General features: G+C 35.8%; 1 pseudogene across 1 annotated transcript; it reads right to left on the minus strand.

The window, feature by feature from the left end:
- Positions 1–8,820: 8,820 nt before the first annotated feature.
- Positions 8,821–11,000, minus strand: LOC148872564 (pentatricopeptide repeat-containing protein At4g38010 pseudogene; annotated as a pseudogene). The gene has a single exon (XR_016106982.1). The product of XR_016106982.1 is annotated as a pentatricopeptide repeat-containing protein At4g38010 pseudogene (transcript).
- Between the last annotated feature and the right edge of the window lie 8,246 nt (positions 11,001–19,246).

The following is a 19,246-nucleotide window of genomic DNA, read 5'->3' on the forward strand; positions in this document are numbered from 1 at the left end:
GTAAAACTCGGAATTTTGGAGGCTAACTAACCACTAATTAATAAAAATGCTAGACTCATAAGCATCGCATCCAAAAGACTGCCTGGGTTTTTCTTCTCAGGCATTGGCCTGTCTTTGTCTTGACTTTGGTTGGTCCCTGTTAATGATTTGAAACTGTCTTCTTCAGGTTTCACCCTCAATCAATCACCGAAGAAACCACTCCCCCTTCTAGGGTCCATTGTTTGCTTTGCCATCCTTTCTGTTAACTGGTCAATGAATTTGGCTTTCAATCCAAAATGGTCCAAAATATTCATTGGATTAGATTAAATCAGGTCTAAAATGGATAGTCTCTAAACCAGTCCAAAATGGTCCAAAATATTCATTAGACTAAATTAAACCAGGTCCATTTGTAATGAATAAACTTGTTAGAAACAATTAATAATTGTTTTAAACCTAAGACCAACTCCAAAAACAACCGTCATTAAAATAAGGACTCAAGACTTTTAAAATGACTATAGATAATTATTATTATTTAGTCTAATTGTGGTGCATTTCAAATATTTGCTGCATGTAAAATTATTATCATTTTTTTTAATTTAATATGGATGAAATCACTTTATTTCTTAAATAATAATTCAAAATTTCAATTTAAAGATGGCACATGGCTTATTTACTTTTCATAAGGTGTATTACCATTAAAGACTCCTAAGAACCCCATAATCAAGCAAAGTGAGCAAAATTTGACTCCTAAGAAAATTCTAAATGCGATTACATTTGACCCATAGTTAACAAAATTCTACATTTTTTCAATAAGACTGTTTGGACAAATTAGACCCTCTAAATTGATATTGTTCCTAAGACTCCAAAATAAAGTTAAGTTTCAAAAACTCAGAAAGTACCAAAATCATATTATATAAAAATTACAAAACTAGCTTCAATTGAAAAAGAATATGAAAAGAGATTCTCTGGCAAGAATATGAAAAAAGTTTATTTTTTCTTACAAGTTTGATTTTATTTTTCAATTGTAAGGTGATACGATGTTTTAAAAATCGATCCAAAACTGAATAGCTTTGAACATAAGTTTTTGGGTCAGTGGTTCAACCATCCAATCCAAAAGGATTAACCCACGACATCTTAAAAAATTAAAATAAAAAATTGCTCTGAAAACCATTGTCTGGGTTGAATAGGTTAACAGTTCGACATCCTGAATCAACAATTTCTCTGAAAACCATTTTCTGAAACCAATACTCTGCCCGGTTTCTGGGCCAAAAGGTCCAACCGTCTGGGTCAACACGGTTTTATTGAGGTGAAGATTTTAATTCTAGTACAGAATTGTATGTATCAATGACCTTGAAAATCGATATGTAAATGATACAATTGCCATATTTTGAACCAAGCTATAGCTTTTGATACACCTTTTTACATATTTCTCATCTTTATTTCCCAAGAAAAGGTTGTCTCTGGTGTGAATGGATGGAATAATTGTAGACTCGAGAAGGGGATAAGAAAACAAATACATTGGATAAAAGATAGAAGGAAAGAGACAGCGACCCATCATAGCCTTGACGGATAGCAATATAAATTAATTATTTTTATTATAAGATTATCACATGGAAAAGAATTTTTTTTTTTTTTCAGACCAAACGAACGGTAGAATAATTTGGACCCTTCATTATCCCATTTTCAAAGGATTGGAAGTTCGGAACCCATGAAATTAAATGAAATCAACTTGAATTATGGGCTTCACACCATCCTCACATCACATATGAGTCGCACATTTGGAACATCTTTTACGTTTGTGTATTATTTATGGGGAGATATACTCAATATATGGTAGGATGTACTGTGACGTTAGTTGGAGATGCACTCGGAAGAAAAAATTCAGATTCCTCTATGAGTAAGTGAGATCACCTGACCTTACCCCAGAGAGCCTATAGACATGAGTGTTTGATTCCACACCTCCACATTCTGAAGGATAGCAAGCGATCATTTTAGTTACTAGTGGGTCATTGGCTCTCGATTGATGGTTTGTAGTGAAAACAAAAAAAATGGTTTGTAGGGATAACAATTTTTCCCATTTCGCAGATCCCTATGGGACAATAATGGAGGAGAATTTTTATAATTTTACCCCTGATAGAAGGGTACAGAAGAGTATGCATTGCTCCGTGAGGTTCCCACCTAGTAATATATATTATGAATATGTTAGTATTTTTTAAAATATTTTTGAATATATTTTTTTATAAATTGTAACTATTTTATTCTAAAATCTAGAATGAAAAAGAATGGAAAATAAAATGAATTTGACATCATAAAACAATGCTACAATTATTCGTGCCTAGACAGGGAAGGGAAAACTTTGTCCCAGTTGGCAGGAACGGATGGAGATGGGGAGTGGCATCCCCACTCCACCCTGCCTTGCCCCGTTGCCATTCCAACTTTCCTAATGGTTTGAGACAGATAGAGTAAGACCCACAGGTGTGATCAGGGGCGGAGCCAAAAATTTTTTATGAGGGGACTCAAAACTTATGGATGGGCCATAGAGGGGGCAACCATCGGGTGAGAAATGGCTCCCCTAGGTCTCCCTCCGCCCGAATCGTCCTTCTCTTTCTTATATATATAGAGAGAGAAATTGCAACAAACCCAGTTTATAAGGAAAATTGCCCAAAAAACGTTCAATCAATGTGTGCTAACAATGATAGGTCGACATGTTTAACTCACTATCCAAGCAGATAAAGATTCAACCTGTAAAACCAATTTCTCACTTGGAAGCTCCATTAATTTTGCCTTAATCCAAAAGATACTACACAGTCTACACTACATCACCGCCCAACATTGTTTCATTCAAAACATTTAACATATCCAATCAGATCGAATAATTTGATTTTCCCTGAAATTCAGGACTCAAGCCGCACCCATGAGATCGACTAGTAGTGAGGATTCAGTGTTCGATGGATGGCCTAAATAAACCATTCCAGTATGTGGCAGGGAGTCTTTTTGTTTTTCTGTCATACATTCCTTTTAGTTAAATGGCAACATCAATCAGCAGGGTTGATGTGTGTGTGTGAGAGATAATTCATTTGTTGGGTCGAACCCCACGTACGTATACTTCTCCACTTTTCTATGGTCAAATTTAAACACAAAACTGAAATAGATTAAGATGTGGTTATGATTTATGAAATGGTTGGGTGGGTCAAATCTCACATTAATGCACAATGGAGACAACCATGAGCAGTGGATAACCATCGTTAGTCCTATTTCTCCAATTAATCAAATTCAATACATTGCTCTGAAAGAGAACAAAAACCTGCAAATTTTTATGAACAGAAAGGCAAGGGCAATCGAGTGTCTAGCCCAGAGACCAGGTGCAATCCAAGCCAAAAAACAGACTCAATGCTTAATATGTAAGATTATCAATAGATGAATACTGCATATGAGAGATTGAGAGGACCATTACTTAATGATGATGATATTGAGCAATTCTAGAGTTCCCAATACAGCATCAGAACCACTGTTGTCTCAGCCTCAAGATTCAACAAACATTCAACCCAAAGTAGAATTGAGCTAGGGGGAGAGAGAAGGATTACAGCACAGCCCATTTACACCTCAAAGATATTCTAGCCCCAGTACTTATCATACCAGCAACAGGGGAGATCACAAAAGAGAAGATTAACAAACAAACCAGTATTTACAAGTTAGAGACTTGGAGCTAGCTAGATAAGAAAACAAAGCACGTACCAACATTTTAGAGCTAAATCTCATAAAAATGCCCAATTTTTTTAAGGAAAATTATCTAATTAATAAACATGCCAATCCACCAACCCAAATCGCCAAACGAAGTAATCTGAACAAGAAATATAGGGGAGAAACCAAAACCCAAATCAGAGAAACAACCAAAGATCAAGTTTGGGAAATTTTAAACACTACCCACCATTAAATTTCATGAACCCATCTCTAATATCCTCTAAAAAACAGGGGAATAGAGAGATACAGCCAACAACCCATTCCAGAAACCTATCTCAAGGAAAGGAGAAAAACACGTCTGATCTCAATTTTGTGTTATTCTTTTAGAGGAACACATCCATTTACATAAACCGTATACAGAGACGTCTCAAATCTCATAGTTACAGTTTCCCATCCAACCAACACTCTCCACCCAGAAAACAAAAATGAAGAAAAAAAAATCCCAGAAAAAACTACTTGCCAAAAACAAAGAAGAAAAAAAAAAGAAAACTTAAAGATCTGATTTCTGAACCCAATAATCTACCTCCGAACTCCAGCGAAAGAAGCCATGACCCTGGAGCAGGCGAGCCTTAGCCGCGGATAAACCCTCCCCGTGTAAACAGATGTCTCCCGTAGAAACATCTCTATTGTCTCTACGAACAGATTCAAGCTCCGCAAAGGCGGTAGGTACAGTGTCAAAGGCACCGCCGAGAAGGCCACGGCGAAGAACAACTGCAGCATCTGATAGAACGACGAACCAAACCAGAGAGAGAGAGAGAGAGAAACAGAGAGAGAATCAGAGAAAGAAAGAAAGAAAGATGACTGACGACTTTGATTCAAGTTCACACTTCCGCGTTTTTTTATAAAGAAGACATCAATCCATCATCGCGTCGTACCGTTTGGTCGTGGGATGGATGCATTTTTCTTGTGGCTCTGTGGGGTTTTTATACGTATTTTTGGCTTCATACTGAATACGGTCTGAATCTGACTGGTAGATTTGGAGTCAGCTTCTTCGTTGGCTGTTAGGTAAGTCGGTTGAAATGGGGAGCCCTGGGAGGTTCTGGAAGTATTGCATTGACAAGTGCTTGAATTTGGAGAGAGGTGTTATCCATAAGATAAATTTGCAGCTCCCAATTAAGGTAGGGGGATTTTGTATTGGGTGTTTGGATAGGACACGTGGATGGCTCTGAGCTACTCTTAACTTGCCACGTGTCACTCGTTTTTAGGCCCATCATTTGCCATTAGATGAGAAGGTAGATAAAACTGGTCACTAGGCCCACTACTTGTAAAGTTTCCTTTTTCTATCTCACTGGGCTTCCTCTTTTGGGCCCTAAGTTATTTATTATAGGGCCCCAGACCAATCCAGGTGTTATGTCATTTCTTGAACGAAATGGAGTGGATGATATTGGATATCTGGCCCAGGCCCATTTCAATATATATATATATATATATATATATATATATATATATATATATACATATGATAGAGAGAGACTGGGTGCCCCCTTTGTTTGGAGGGCTGAAGTGCAGTGGCTTCTAGCTTTCTGAGGTGGATCTTATAAGTCCGGATTATCTGCCAATAAAATACATTCCAACAACTTATCAATTTGATCTGACCCTGCACATCTCATACATAGTGGATCCTACTTTTATGGTGGGTCCCTGTCTCATGGTGTGATGTGCGGTATTGGATCAAGTTGGTAGGGAGTTGGAATGTGTTTAGCTGGCAGGGAGAAAATACTGAAGAGCCCAAATGGGCTGTCAGTCATTTGAAGGGTTGTCTGCTTCAATCTCTTTGAAAAGCTTCTTAGCAGAATCTTAAGCTCAGCCCTCCCAAACGTGCCCTAGATTGGCCACATCTACAGTCCCACAGTTTATCATTCATATGGTCCACTTTCTATTGGTAATTTTTATAATTAATATTAGTGATTTTAAACTTTAATTTTTGATATAAGATTTATCTAAAATATGGGCCTATTTTGCATATATTAGGAGGAGTTGTGGGTCAAAACTTTTTTCTATCAATATAAGGTGGATGGAGAGTGGAGGGGAAAATCTATGATGCGGGAAACACATGGTATGAAAAGAGTATTGACCACTCAAAACCCACCCATGAATTTTGATAAATAACACCTAATTGGCTATCATGTTTATAATTCTAGTTGACTTGTCAAAAGTAATTCAGATATAGAGTCTTTCAATTGAATTTTGATCCATAGTCCCAAAATACCAAATTACCCAGTTAAATGTAAATTTAGATTTAGATCCAGAGCCCATTTCACGCTGTTCTTTGTAGGGCATTATTTTGCTTTTTCCTTTTCATCTACGACCGTGGAGGGCCCTCCATATGAAGGGGAGCTTTCTCTGATTTTATTGAAGTTATCGTTAAAAGAAAAATGCTCCGCCTTGTATTTGGCATGAAAGCTCCCTATTCACGTCTGAGACCCATTGGTGGAACTTATCTTTTCTTTTTAAAATATTATATTATATATATATTTGTGGTGAATATATTATAATTGTTGACCTGTCATAAAAAGTGATCTGTTACAAGCTGAAAGGGGCCAAAAGAGTTTGATGTAGATCAAAGAGGATTTGATGAAAGCAATTAGAAATGATTTAAGCACCCATAATTTAACGATGGATACAACATTGAGCAGAACCAAATGGTGAAATAGATATAGGATTCATGTGGCTGACCCCTTAAAATTGGGACAAGATTTAGATGATGATAATGATGATGATGGGATTATAGTTATTGGCTAGAATAGTTTTACTTTGTTATCTAGAAGGCATTTTCTCTTTCTTTTTTTTTAGCTTATTTTTGGTTATAGAGTATAGACCACAAGCAAGGTCAAAACTCAAAGGTATGGCAAAAAGTTGTGCATAGGCAATCTTAAGACATATGGGAATATTTTTTTGGAAAGCTATGGAGAATTATTAGGACATTATTATATGTTTAATAAACCCTTATAAAATCTTATAAATACATAAACAAAATTAACGCCAATGGTTTAATTGACTCTTATATAAAAATATAAGAAAATACATAATTAGCTTATATCATGAATAATATGTGAAAACACAAATTTTTACATTTTTTAATACGAAAATATACATACATAGAAGTACTCTAAACATTACTTGTTCAAAAGTGCAATTTATTCTTCTCTTTTTATATGAATTTATGCAATTACTTCTTATTTATTGATTAAAAGAATTTTTTAAAGGTTTTTTTTTACTCTTGCAGCCCCTAAACTTTGCAAAAAAAAAAAATCGATTGTACCTAAAGAATGAAAATGCCATTGGTAGGAAAAAACAGGCGCGGCGTTTGAAATGATATCAATATTACACTAATTAAGATAATTAAGTAAATTAAAATAATTAAAGAAATATAGTTAATTAATTAAATTAAATTAAATAAATAAATAAAGCTAATCAATCTAAATAAGTAAAATAAGCCAATTAAGAAAGATTTTAAGAATTCACCTAAAAAGTATGATTGTTCGGCATGAATAGATCAACCCATGATGTTTTTAAAAATAAAAAATAAAACAGAAATAAAATAAAAAATGACCCGTAACCCATTTCTTGGATTAAATAGTTTAGTGGTTCAACCATTTGGAACAGTAGTATAAAATGGAATTACACAATTGACCAGTTTCCTAGGTTGAATGGTTCAACCATCCGGGTATAAAATGGAATTGTATGATTCACCGATTCCAAGGTTGAATGGTTTGACTACCTAGAATTTTTAACTTGGTAAAAAAAACCATTGATCCCAATGGATGAATCACTAAATTGTTTGATCCAGTAAATAGTTTTTAGGTCATTTTTTAATTTAATTTTTTATTTTTCAAAACATCATGGCAGGTTGATACGTTCAAACTAGATAGTCGAACCATTGACCAAAAAATTGGTGGCCAAAGTGGTTCCATTTTGGATTGATTTTTAAAACCCTGCTTAATTGACTTAATTCACTTATCTAGATTGATTAGCTTTGTTTATTTAATTTAATTAATTAACTTCATTTCCCTATTTAGTTTAACTTAATTATTAATTACTTAATTCACTTAATTGTCTTAATTAGTGTAATTTATTTAATTTAATTAATTAAGTGGGTTGAATGTGGCCCTTTTCAGATTTTAGCGGTGCCACATAACATTGTTTAGTGGATCCGTTGATGTCATTTCGAACGCCATCTATTTTTGGCTACGATTGGCATTTTCACCAAAGTCTAGGGTTGAAAATGACATTTTTTATTCTTTTGGGTCAAAATTGGCCTTTTTCACAAAATTCAGGGGTTGCCAAAGCCAAATACTCTTTATAAAGAAAAACGGTTGGGCAAGATTCATATAACCAACCCCAAATAGTTATGGTTAAGGCTGAATTTAGATTTATTTTTTAAATATACCATATTTTAAAACATTATGTATTGACTAACACTGTGTTTGGTTTCAGGTAAAATCAAAGTAAACAGTCGATTTCTCTATAAAATGGTTTGCAACCCCATAAGAAAAAGACCTTTTAAATTAGGTCAATAATATTTAAGAAAAAGCTGGAATTAAGATATATAATGGATAGGGACTGGCTTGCAACTTGGGTCGGGTTGTGTTGGAAATTTGTTAAATTTTCTGATGGGCCTTAATCCTTAGACGGGCTTGATGTAGGGTCTTTTAGTTGGACACCCTATGGTTTCACATATTTAGTTATACAACTACTTAGTCAACCTCCCATTATGAATAGAGTGCGACTTGGGCAGGTTAGGGTTGGGATTTTGCCAAAATTTGAATGGGCCAACCTGAGTTGCTTGCAACCCTAGTCAGGAACCATTTGCATTTCCATCCGGAAATGGTCATGTGGTATTTCAAAAAGAATGAAAAAAGTGAGAGAAAATGGGTTTAGAGATTTTTATTCTGAAAATATCCCCAGTAGTTCTCATATCATGCATACTCCACACCTTCTCCAGACAAGTTATAGGTTGTGTTTGGTTCCGTGGGTATTAATCTGAGGTGGAGAGTAAAAAACGTTTAAAGTGAAGTCCAACCAAACAACAAAAACAAGAAAATTTTAAAGAAAAAAAAAAAACATTTAAAGTGAAAAGTATAAATAAATGCTTAAAGTGAAACAGTACAAATAAACGGATCATGTTACAATACCAAGAAGAAAATTAAGATGAGTGGTGTCCAATTAACTACTTTACAGGTATATGGCCATCTATGAATGAGTATATAAAAAAATAAAATAAAAAATAAATAAATAAAAAAACCCATTGGACCCTTGCCCTTTCATTGTATTTGAAATTTGATCATGTTACAATACCAAGAAGAAAATTAAGATGAATGGTGTCCAATTAACTAATTTACAGGGATATGGTCATCTATGAATGAGTGAATCGATTTCTATTCGACTATATGCAGGTGTCTTTCTTAACCCCATGAATCTCATAATACTTCGCACATTGTGGGCATCAGTCCATCTGTTTGAAGTAGCATATGCATTTGATAGGAGTGCATAAGTACCTCCACTTACACCCCTGGTATTAAGAAGACACTGCCACAGACGCTCATGTCTCTTGTCATCTCCATGAATCTTGCAGGCATTGAACAATGCCCCCCATATTGGGCCATCAGGCTCCACAGGCATGCCTCTAATCAAAGCTTCTGCTTCATCCAACAGTCCAGCACGCCCGTACATATCAACCATGCAAGCATAGTGCTCAATCTCAGGGGTGATCCCATAGACATCATTCATGGCCTTAAAGAAGGCCAATCCTTGATCAACCAGGCCGGAGTGGCTACAAGCAGAAAGCAAGCCGATGAAGGTTACACCATCAGGTACAATACCATGGCATAGCATGAGGGAGAACAACTGCAGAGATTGCTTGCCAGACCCATTCATGGCCATGCCCACTATCATAGTGCTCCAAGACACCAAATCCTTGCATGATAGACAATTGAACACCTGAAGGGCCATGCCCATGTCTCCACATTTTGCATACATGTTAACCAGAGCATTCCCCACATGACCTTCAACTGTAAGGCCGTGTCTCCCATTAATGTAAGAATGCACCCATTGGCCTGAGCTCAAGACCCCAAGTGAAGAACATGCAGACAATACATTCACTATAGTAGTTTCATTGGGTTGAGCTTCACCTCCTTGTACCATGGCCTGAAAAGCTTTAATTGCCTCCTCACAACAGCCTCTTTGTGCATAACCACCTATAACAGTAGTCCAAGAGACCACATCTCTCTTACTCATTCTTCCAAACAGGTTGCGCGCTCTGCCCAAAGACCCACATTTCACATACATGTCCAATAAAGCATTGTCAACAAAGATGTTGCAATCAGTCAAATTCCTCAAACTTAACCCATGAACAGCCTTTCCCAAGTGAAGAGCTCTCAATTGAGAACAAGCTGATAGAAGAGTAACAAGTGTCATTGAATTAGGTCTAACATCCATGGACACAAAGACTTTAATAGCTTCCGCTTCACACCCATTCTTGGCAAGCCCTGATATGATTGAAGTCCAGGACACAACCTCCGGGTTAACGATGGAGTTGAATATCCGGCGAGCGCTGGCAATGTCACCGCAATCTGCATAGAAGCTAATCAAAGAGTTTTGAATGAAAACGTCGGAGTGGTGGCCGGATGTAATAACACGCGCATGGATTTCGTGACCCTTTTGAATAGAATACAATTGAGAGCAGGCTTTAATGGCGTAGGTGTATGTGAAATGGTCGTGTGAGGTTGGATCATAGATCATTTGGTTGTAGAGAAGAAGGGCAATCTCTGGGGTATTGGACACAGCCAGTGATCTTACTAGGGGATTTAGTTTATGGGGCTTAGGGTTTTTTATGACGATTGCACGGATTTGATTCAGTTGTCTTGGAGCAGGAGAAGAGAGAAGCTTTGCAAGCATGCTGACCTTTTTTGCAGCTTAGATGTAAAGCTATGTGGAGAAGAAAAAGTGGAATCAATTAGATGATGGATCTCCATCTATGAAATCAGAAACTAAGAAATGACAAAAGCAGACGCACATTATGAATGAACCCCTGCAAAATTTCACCCGATTCTCAGTTGGAGAAAATCCATTAAGCTCTTCCCGGCAATAGCTTCCCAAGAAAGAACAGTGTTTTCTATTCTCCATCGACATTGTTATGGCTTTCAGGAAACTCACTCTCTGCAAGTGCAACCATCAGAATTTCCGGCGTGCCGCTCTCCCTGCGATAATTTGGGGTGTTGACCCGGCAGAGTCCACGGCCCAACCCATGCGGGTCTGTACCGTGTCGTGCCGTGCCATGGGCCATGCCTTAGGCCAGAACAGGCTGTTTATTGGACCAAAGTTATTTATTTAAAAAAAAAATCTTAAAATTTTAATTTCATATGAATTTTGATATATATAATTGATTATATATGCAATAATTAAATAAATTAATATAATAAATTTGAAAACAATTGTTTATTTTATTAATATATTATATACTATATATTATTATATAATTATAATTTATATAATATATTATATATTATATAATTGCATGCCAGCTCGACCCAATCCAATTTGGTTTATTTTTCATCACCACCGATCAATTTTGAGTTGTGTAGAGAAATAAACCGATAATTCATAATTATGAAAACCGAAACCGAACCAAACCAAACTGAGTTAGTTACTTTCTAATTTCTTAGTCTTTCCCTAATTAAGAAACCCCTATCCTAGTTTCTTCTTTCTATTTATCTACTTATTTTTAACATTAAAAATAATAAAAATTAGCTAAATGGGAATCACTTTTATCTTTAGGATTGTTTTCCTTTTTTAAATTGAAAATTTTACACCAAATAGGAAACATTGAAATATTGTATTTTTATAAAATTTTTATATTATTTATTTTTTATAAAAACCATGTATATATATGATAAAAATAATTAAAAATACTTGTATTTTTTTTGTTTTTTCTTTATTTAAATTGGTATATTTTATTTTTTTCTTTTAATAATTTATTAGTTTTTAAAGAAAACAAGTCAGATAAAATCATATCCGAGAAGATCCGATAGGATTCGAATTCAGATCGAGTTATCAAATCCAGTCGGATCTGACATGAACAATGTCAAATCCGATTCAAATATACCTTGATTTGAATCCGATATGATCCATTTGCATCTTGACTAAATAAGCAAATAGGAGTCTAGAGTTTCGAATCCTAAGTTTTCTTTGGTTCTTCTAAATTCCAATCTTCATCCTTTCTTGTTTTGCCTCCTCAAGCACTCTTAAGGCTTATTTCGAGTTTCATCCACCACCATTACAACTACAAGTCTCCCATCTTCTTAACTCTCATTCCATGAAGTTTCCAACTTCTCAAGACTCAAGCATCACATTCATAAGTTAGTATTTTGTTTTTTCATTTAATATTTTTAAATTTTAATGCATGTTAAAAGTTGATATATTTTATTTTTGTCTTGTTTAAGCTTTGAAAAAATCAGGTTATTTATGATAAATTTGCACAAAAAATTTAGTTTTGTATGAAAAACCTAATCTATTTAAATATATATTTCGGTATTATTTTAAATATATATTTTATATTTAAAACTGTTAAGTATAGATATTTGGGTTTTGCATAAAAACTGAAAAGAAATAAACTTAAATATACATAGATATATAATTATTTAGATATAGATATTACAGTTTTAAATAATAAATATATATCAGATATTTATTTTCAAAATATATATTTCTAGAAAATATAAATATATATACTTTGGTTTATATATATTTCTGACTGATTAAGCCAATGATTAACTGACCGATTACGCCAATAAAAGAATCCAGACCAACTCTTCATGTTTAGATCGGTTTTGTTTAATGGCAAATCGGTTTCGATTTACTCCTTTAATAACCCGATTAGATTGGATTAATTGAACAAAATATGTTAAGCAGACCCAACCCAACCCATGAACAGCCCTAACAAGAGGTCGGATGGAGGCGTTCATTCATTTTACAAATTGGAACTCATTTCTTAGCATTCAATTTATTCAGTTCAAAATCGAACCTAACAAATCGATTAAAAACGAATTCATCAATTTGGAAAACCGAACTTCGATAAAGTCGAATAAACCGAACCGATTTTTTTTTTTTTTTTGTGTTATTTTAGCCGTTTTGGTTAAAACCGAAATTAGATCGAACATTATACATACACGAGACAACATTGCAAGTTATTCATCTTTAAAAGAATTACACTTGCATTTGCATGACCTGTTGCCTATTGGTTCACGGGATATAGGCACCCTCCGTTAAAATCTCGCCACATCATTTAATCTCTATAGTTTTCAAAAATTAATGGAACTTACCTCTTCACGGTAGTTCCTCGTTTTTGGCCCCTGTTCCTAAAGTTTTGAGATGTTATTTATCGAACTGTATCTCTCCCCTTTGTCTTTTTCCTTCAATCAGTTTGTAGCCAAAGCAACTGGCCACCAGAGACAATCTTGATCATCATCTTCTTCTTCTTTGCATCCCTTATAATAATTTTTTCTTTATATTTTTGTTTTCTAATTGTTCCAGAACCGATGAAACGGAGAGAATATCAACCATTACCGGAAATGGGATGATAATTGGTCTTTTTTTGTTTTTAATAATTATTAGAATATGGATAATTATCCTTTATTATGATATGTAGAGGTTTAATGATTAATTGAGATTTCATAGAATGTAGGTAGAATTGGTTGCGGATAACTAATTTTGCATTTTCTGCATTTCTTTAGGAATGAATTAAAAATGGTGATAATGGGTTGTGCCTTTAGTAGTAACTTCTCAGAAAATGCCATATGTCTAGTTTTTCAGAAAAAATGAAAAAACCATATATCTGAATGGTGGGGGGCTGTAGTTTGGTGGTGGCTATAGACTTTAATAGGAATTTCTTAGAAACAAATCGTGGACTTTAACAACTTCTAAGAAAAGACCAATTGTCTAAATTTGAAAATGCCATGTATATAAATGATGGGATTGTAGCCTGAAAATCTTCCTTCAATACATATGTTAGATTTAAATCATTTCAACCATATGCAATCTCGTCATCTGATGATGCACACCATTCTAATGCATGTTATGCTTTTGGCATAGTAACGTGGAAGAGCTTTCGGTGTATTAAACATTTGCCACCATGGGTACAATTCTTTCTTTGGAGATGCTTAACGAATGATGTTCCTACCACTGGTCGATTAGCTAACTATATTATTGGTATTGACCCTACTTGTCGCTTATGTGGCACTGTTGTTGAAACCATTCACCATCTATGATTTGGTTGTTCAATGACAAGATCAGTTTGGTTTGCATCATGTTTAAACTTAAAAGTTGATGAACATATAGATTGGAGTCTACAGGATTGGCTATTTCATTGGTTTAAACTTGACTCTCCTTTTAATGAAAGCCAATTATCCTATTTTACTATTGGAAGCATTGTCATGTGGCGGATATGGAAATTTAGATGTAATATAATCATGGAAAATCGGGCATTTGAACCTATGACAGTTATCTTCAAGGCCCAATCCCAAATGGAGGAGATTCAGTGCTCTTTATCGATTAATGGGGATATTTCTAATACTACCATCTCAAGGCTGGATGACTCCTCCCACTTTTGGCAAAAACCTATCCCTCATCTTGAGATGGGGGGTAAGGTGTTGTGATTCGTGATCACTCAAGGGTTTTTATTTATGGCAGATCCATTAAAGTTCCTAAAGCTTCCCCAGAAGAACTAGAAGCTAAACCTGCTCATGTGGCCCTTTTGTTTGCTTTAGATTTGGGGTTTTCTTCCATCATTCTTGAGGGAGATTCTGGAATTGTGACTATAAGTCCATTGGAGTTTGGCTCTCACGCTCCTTGGTGGATTCACATGTTGATCACAGATTGCAGACTTTTTATTAAAAAATTCCTTCACTACTCAATAAATTGGATTATTCATTTTAGTAATGTGGCCGCTCATATGTTGGCCAAACATGCCTTAACTATTAATCACATGCATGCATGGTCTTTATGTCCATCTTTTCTCCATTCTGCTATCTTCAAGATTGTAATCATGAGCAGTTGAATTAATGAATTTAGTTATGAGGCACTCCGCCTTAAACCTATTGACCTTCAAAAATAATATAGCTGCTCGGGGGAAATTTGGTTTTCCGAAGATTGAAAATTTCAAAAATAAGGAGAAACAATATGATCACTCTAAGCACCTTAAACCTAACCCCGGGTTAAATGCAATGTCACATTTGCCACAAACACAATCACAAGGCATTGAAATGTCAGACACGTTATGACAAAGATTTTCGCCCTGAGATCACCTCACCTGTTGCATACATAGCATCCTCATCTCCAATCATTTATAATAGCTAGTATCCCGATTCAGGTGCCAACTATCATATGACATAAGATCTATAAAATCTTCATCTCTATTCTAATTACACTGGCCCAGATCAAATTAAAGTGGGGAACGTCATAGGTTTGACCATAGAACATACTAGAGACTTCTGATTTTTCTTCTTCCTCTTCTTTTAGAAGTTTTTCTCTTTATGATCCTGAAATTACAAAAGATTTGCTTTCTATTGCCAAGTTTACAAGAGATAATAACTACTATTTTGAATTTTATACTTCTAGATTTTTTTTTTATGGATTTACAGACAAAGAAAGTAATGTTGACAGGACCAAGTGAAGATGAGCTTTACATGTTACAAGTGTCTTCTCCAGCTCCTCGAGATCCCTCATTATCTTCATCTCCTTCAGCCTTTCTAGGTGAAAAGTTTTCCATGAATAATTAGCATGCACGATTGGGCTATTCAACTTCTCCTATCGTTCAACATGTCATACATCAACATAGATTATTAGTTAGTCATTCTCTCTCATTTTGTTTTTCGTGTGCTCTTGGCAAGGCACACAAGTTGCCACTTAGGGGGTGTTCTTTTTTTTTCGGATTTTGAGAGGGGGAATGTTGGGCAATGGGATTTTGGTTTCCACTGACCAAGAATCCTATGTTCTTTTCTCGAATTTATGTAGGGATTAGGATAAGTTTATTTTTTTGGGTAAGTGATACCCTTCTCCTAAGTGGGTAAATAACTTTTCCACCTAGGGGTAAAAGTTGTTAGCACTTAAATGGGATAAAATTGCCCTTTTCAATAATGGAATTTTATGGTTTAAATGGTCATTGGATTATTTACATGAGAAATAAAAAAAACATGGGTAAATGCACTTATCTGAATAAGTGTTTTCAGGAAAAATTTACCTAGATAATTGCATTTACCCGGATAAATAACTTACCAAAAAGCAAATGAGACCTTAGTACTAGTATCACTATCTATAAGCATCCATTAGAGTTGATAAATTCAGACCTATGGGATCCAACACCTGTAACTTAAGTAGTGAATGGATTTAAATACTATAATTTTTATTGATCCGTTCAGCCTTTTCACATGAATATTTCCATTATTCAAGAAGTCAGTTGCACAGAGTGTCTTTATTCTTTCACGGAACAAGTTGAAACATTATTTGATTGCAAACTTAAGCAGTTCCAATCTGATGGTGGTGGGCAATACACTAAATTTAAACCATTCTTGGCTGAACAAGGAATTACTACTCACCGTCTCTCCTGTCCTGATACACATGAACAATATGGTTTTGTTGAATGATGTTATTGCCAAATAATAGAAATTGGGTTAAGATTCTTGGCACATTAATCTTTTGTACCCAACAAGTACTGATGGGAAGCATTTCATGCAGCCGCATTTCTTGCAAATAGATTACCTATGAGAATCCTTCAAATGCGTTCTCCTTGGAAGGTTATCTTTGGTTCTGCACCAAATTACAAATTTTTAAAGGTGTTTGGGTGTCATTGTTTCCCATTGATACACACATATTCTAAGCATAAGCTGAACTTTTGTTCTATACCAGTTGTGTATTCTTGGGATACATGGATGAATATCGTGGTTTTTGCTGCTTAGATATGACAACTAGATGAGTTTATATATCACGTCATGTCTGATTCAATGAAGAGAATTTTCCCCTTGTTGTTATTTATGAGTTTTCCATCTAAGCAATTACTACTGCACTATTCTTCATCCATGGTGGGTCTTCCTTCTATAGTTCAGTCCAGAACTCCACTCAATTCTAGTGTGCCGCTACAAATTCCTCCTGCTACTCCCACATCATCACTACTACGTGATAAAAACACTTCTTCCTCTCATTTTTCCCCAAAATCAGTTGTAATTTCTCCTCTCATAATAGTGCTGCTCTCCTTCAATTGTTAATGATGTTCCTTCTTCACCTAAGAATACGCATCCCATGGTGACAAGGGGAAAAATAGTATTTTCAAACCAAAGGTTTACACTACATCTACCCATACTTTGTCTTTCACTATTGAACCAAGTTCCATTTCCTCTACTAACAAGCACCTAAAATGGCGTGAGGCCATGAAGGAGGAAATTGCTGCTCTGAAATGACATGAGTGTTAGACAGTTTTGTATGTCGTTAACTTCAATCCAATTTGATGTTATTTTGACATTTAGTGTAAATAAACAAAGTACATGTTTGATTCATGTTGTTTTGTATATTTCTGTATAAGACCCTAAAACTTGACACTTATAGATACTCTTGTTAGTTTTAAATGTTTACAGCCATTGGATAAGTCTGGGGAGATTTATCCCGCCAAGGCTGATACTGATGTACCACCAAGTGTTGGGATGGCTTATCTCGGCCATCAGGGTAAGACCCAAGGCACATGCAGTATGGGATTGCTTAAATCCTTGAACTAGACCAGATTTCCAGTATTGCGCTAGACCTTGGAGACAGATGGGCAAAACTGAAAAGTTACACCTAACCCCTGGACTCGATTATGACACTTCACTAGGTGTCGGATCGAGCTGTCTTTGATATTCAATCAGTGAGATCCTTAGTGGGGGTCAAAACCTGGATATGTTGGGACAGTCTGAGAATTCATCTGAGTAAATGATCATAGTGACAGGATCAGCCCCTTTGTCGGACAATGGTAATGATCAGGAATGCACTCTCTCTGATGGAAACCAAACTACCGGCAATTGATTTCAATCATTGGTTATATATATATATCTGTGTGTGTGTGTGTGTATATGTATGGTTTCAAATTGTTTGCAAATGGTTTTAATTCCCGGGATCCATGTGAGAGGAGAGTGCGGCACTGTTCCTTGCAGCCGAGGGAGAGGTCCTCTCTTATCGGGCAGTGCTTGATCATTAAGGGCTGAGAGGTTAAGTGTAAGACCATTTAGGATAATACCTAATGGGCTAATCTTGCACCTGCCCACAGTCCCTAGGTTTTTATAAGATGGCTTGGCCCAGGGACCACTTAATGTAAGTATTGTGCCCATAGGGTTCATGTGATGGGCTCAAGGGGATCACTGAGTTTTTCAGTGGATTCGGCTGGGCCTTGTAATAAAGGTTGGGTTGAACCCATGTGGCTGGTGTGTAGATCAATGCTTGGGTCCCACGCCATACAAAGAAGCCCAACTGGGCAGCAGATTGGAAACTAATTAAACACTGAACAATTAATAGGCCAAAAGCCCATTATGAGCTGGGCTGATATGATCACCCATCTGTGGGGCGAATCTGAGATTAATGTTAGTGAAATGATTGGGCCTTTGACCTTATCCACTCTGGGAGACCAAATTCAAATCAGATTTGAATATGGTAACCTCCTGATAAGATCAGGAGTAAACTAACTTAATCTGCAGATAGGATTAAGATTATCCCCTATCCAAATATTGATTTGGATTGGGATAACTCCTAATTAGGAGGATTTCTTAATCAAGAAGAAAGGAGGAGAAATCTAATTCGAATATACCAGATTTCGAACTAAGTTTCTCTAAGAGAGAGAAGAAAGTCTTCTGCAACAGAGATTTGATCTCAAGAACTCCAGAGATAAGAAAAGTTGTTCAGCCATCTTCGTCCCAAGAGTTCTCTTCCAGCCGCCGCCAACCCCTCTTGCAAGATTCGATCTTTGTAGGAGAAAGAAGTCAAGAAATCAGTTCTTGACATCAGCCTTGCAAAAAAGACTGAAAAGGATTCAGTGTTCAGAGTTTCCAATGGGTTCTTGCGAAGGATCTAGTGTGTAGGACGCACCCTGCTGGTTCCGTTCCATCAACAGCTGTGTCATTTTCAGTGGGAGTGGATCTTGACAACTTATTTGGGCGTGAACACCAATTTTTGGAGATATTGTTTCTCCGGATCAAGTATAATCTTTCCTGTTTCATTTTGGTTCAGATCTGGTTTGATTATGATTCAAGTAGAATCCTTGAATATTGTATTCTAAATTTAGGGAATATGATTCCCAGTTGAAAGAAGATAAGAAAATTTTTGAAATTCGCCCACCCATTCCGCACCCTTCATGACGTCCATTAGATGGATCTTACCCTTCTTTCAATGAGGCCATGGCATATCCTGGGTTACCTTAAGGGTACAATACACCATGGCTTAGTATTACTCCCTTCCTCTTCATTACTCCAGTATGGAATCGGAGTATCACAACATTGCTCTTGTTACCTAAGAA

This window comes from Nelumbo lutea, chromosome 2 (assembly GCF_056320005.1).
Source record: "Nelumbo lutea isolate HS-2025 chromosome 2, American lotus-T2T, whole genome shotgun sequence".
NCBI lineage: Eukaryota > Viridiplantae > Streptophyta > Magnoliopsida > Proteales > Nelumbonaceae > Nelumbo > Nelumbo lutea.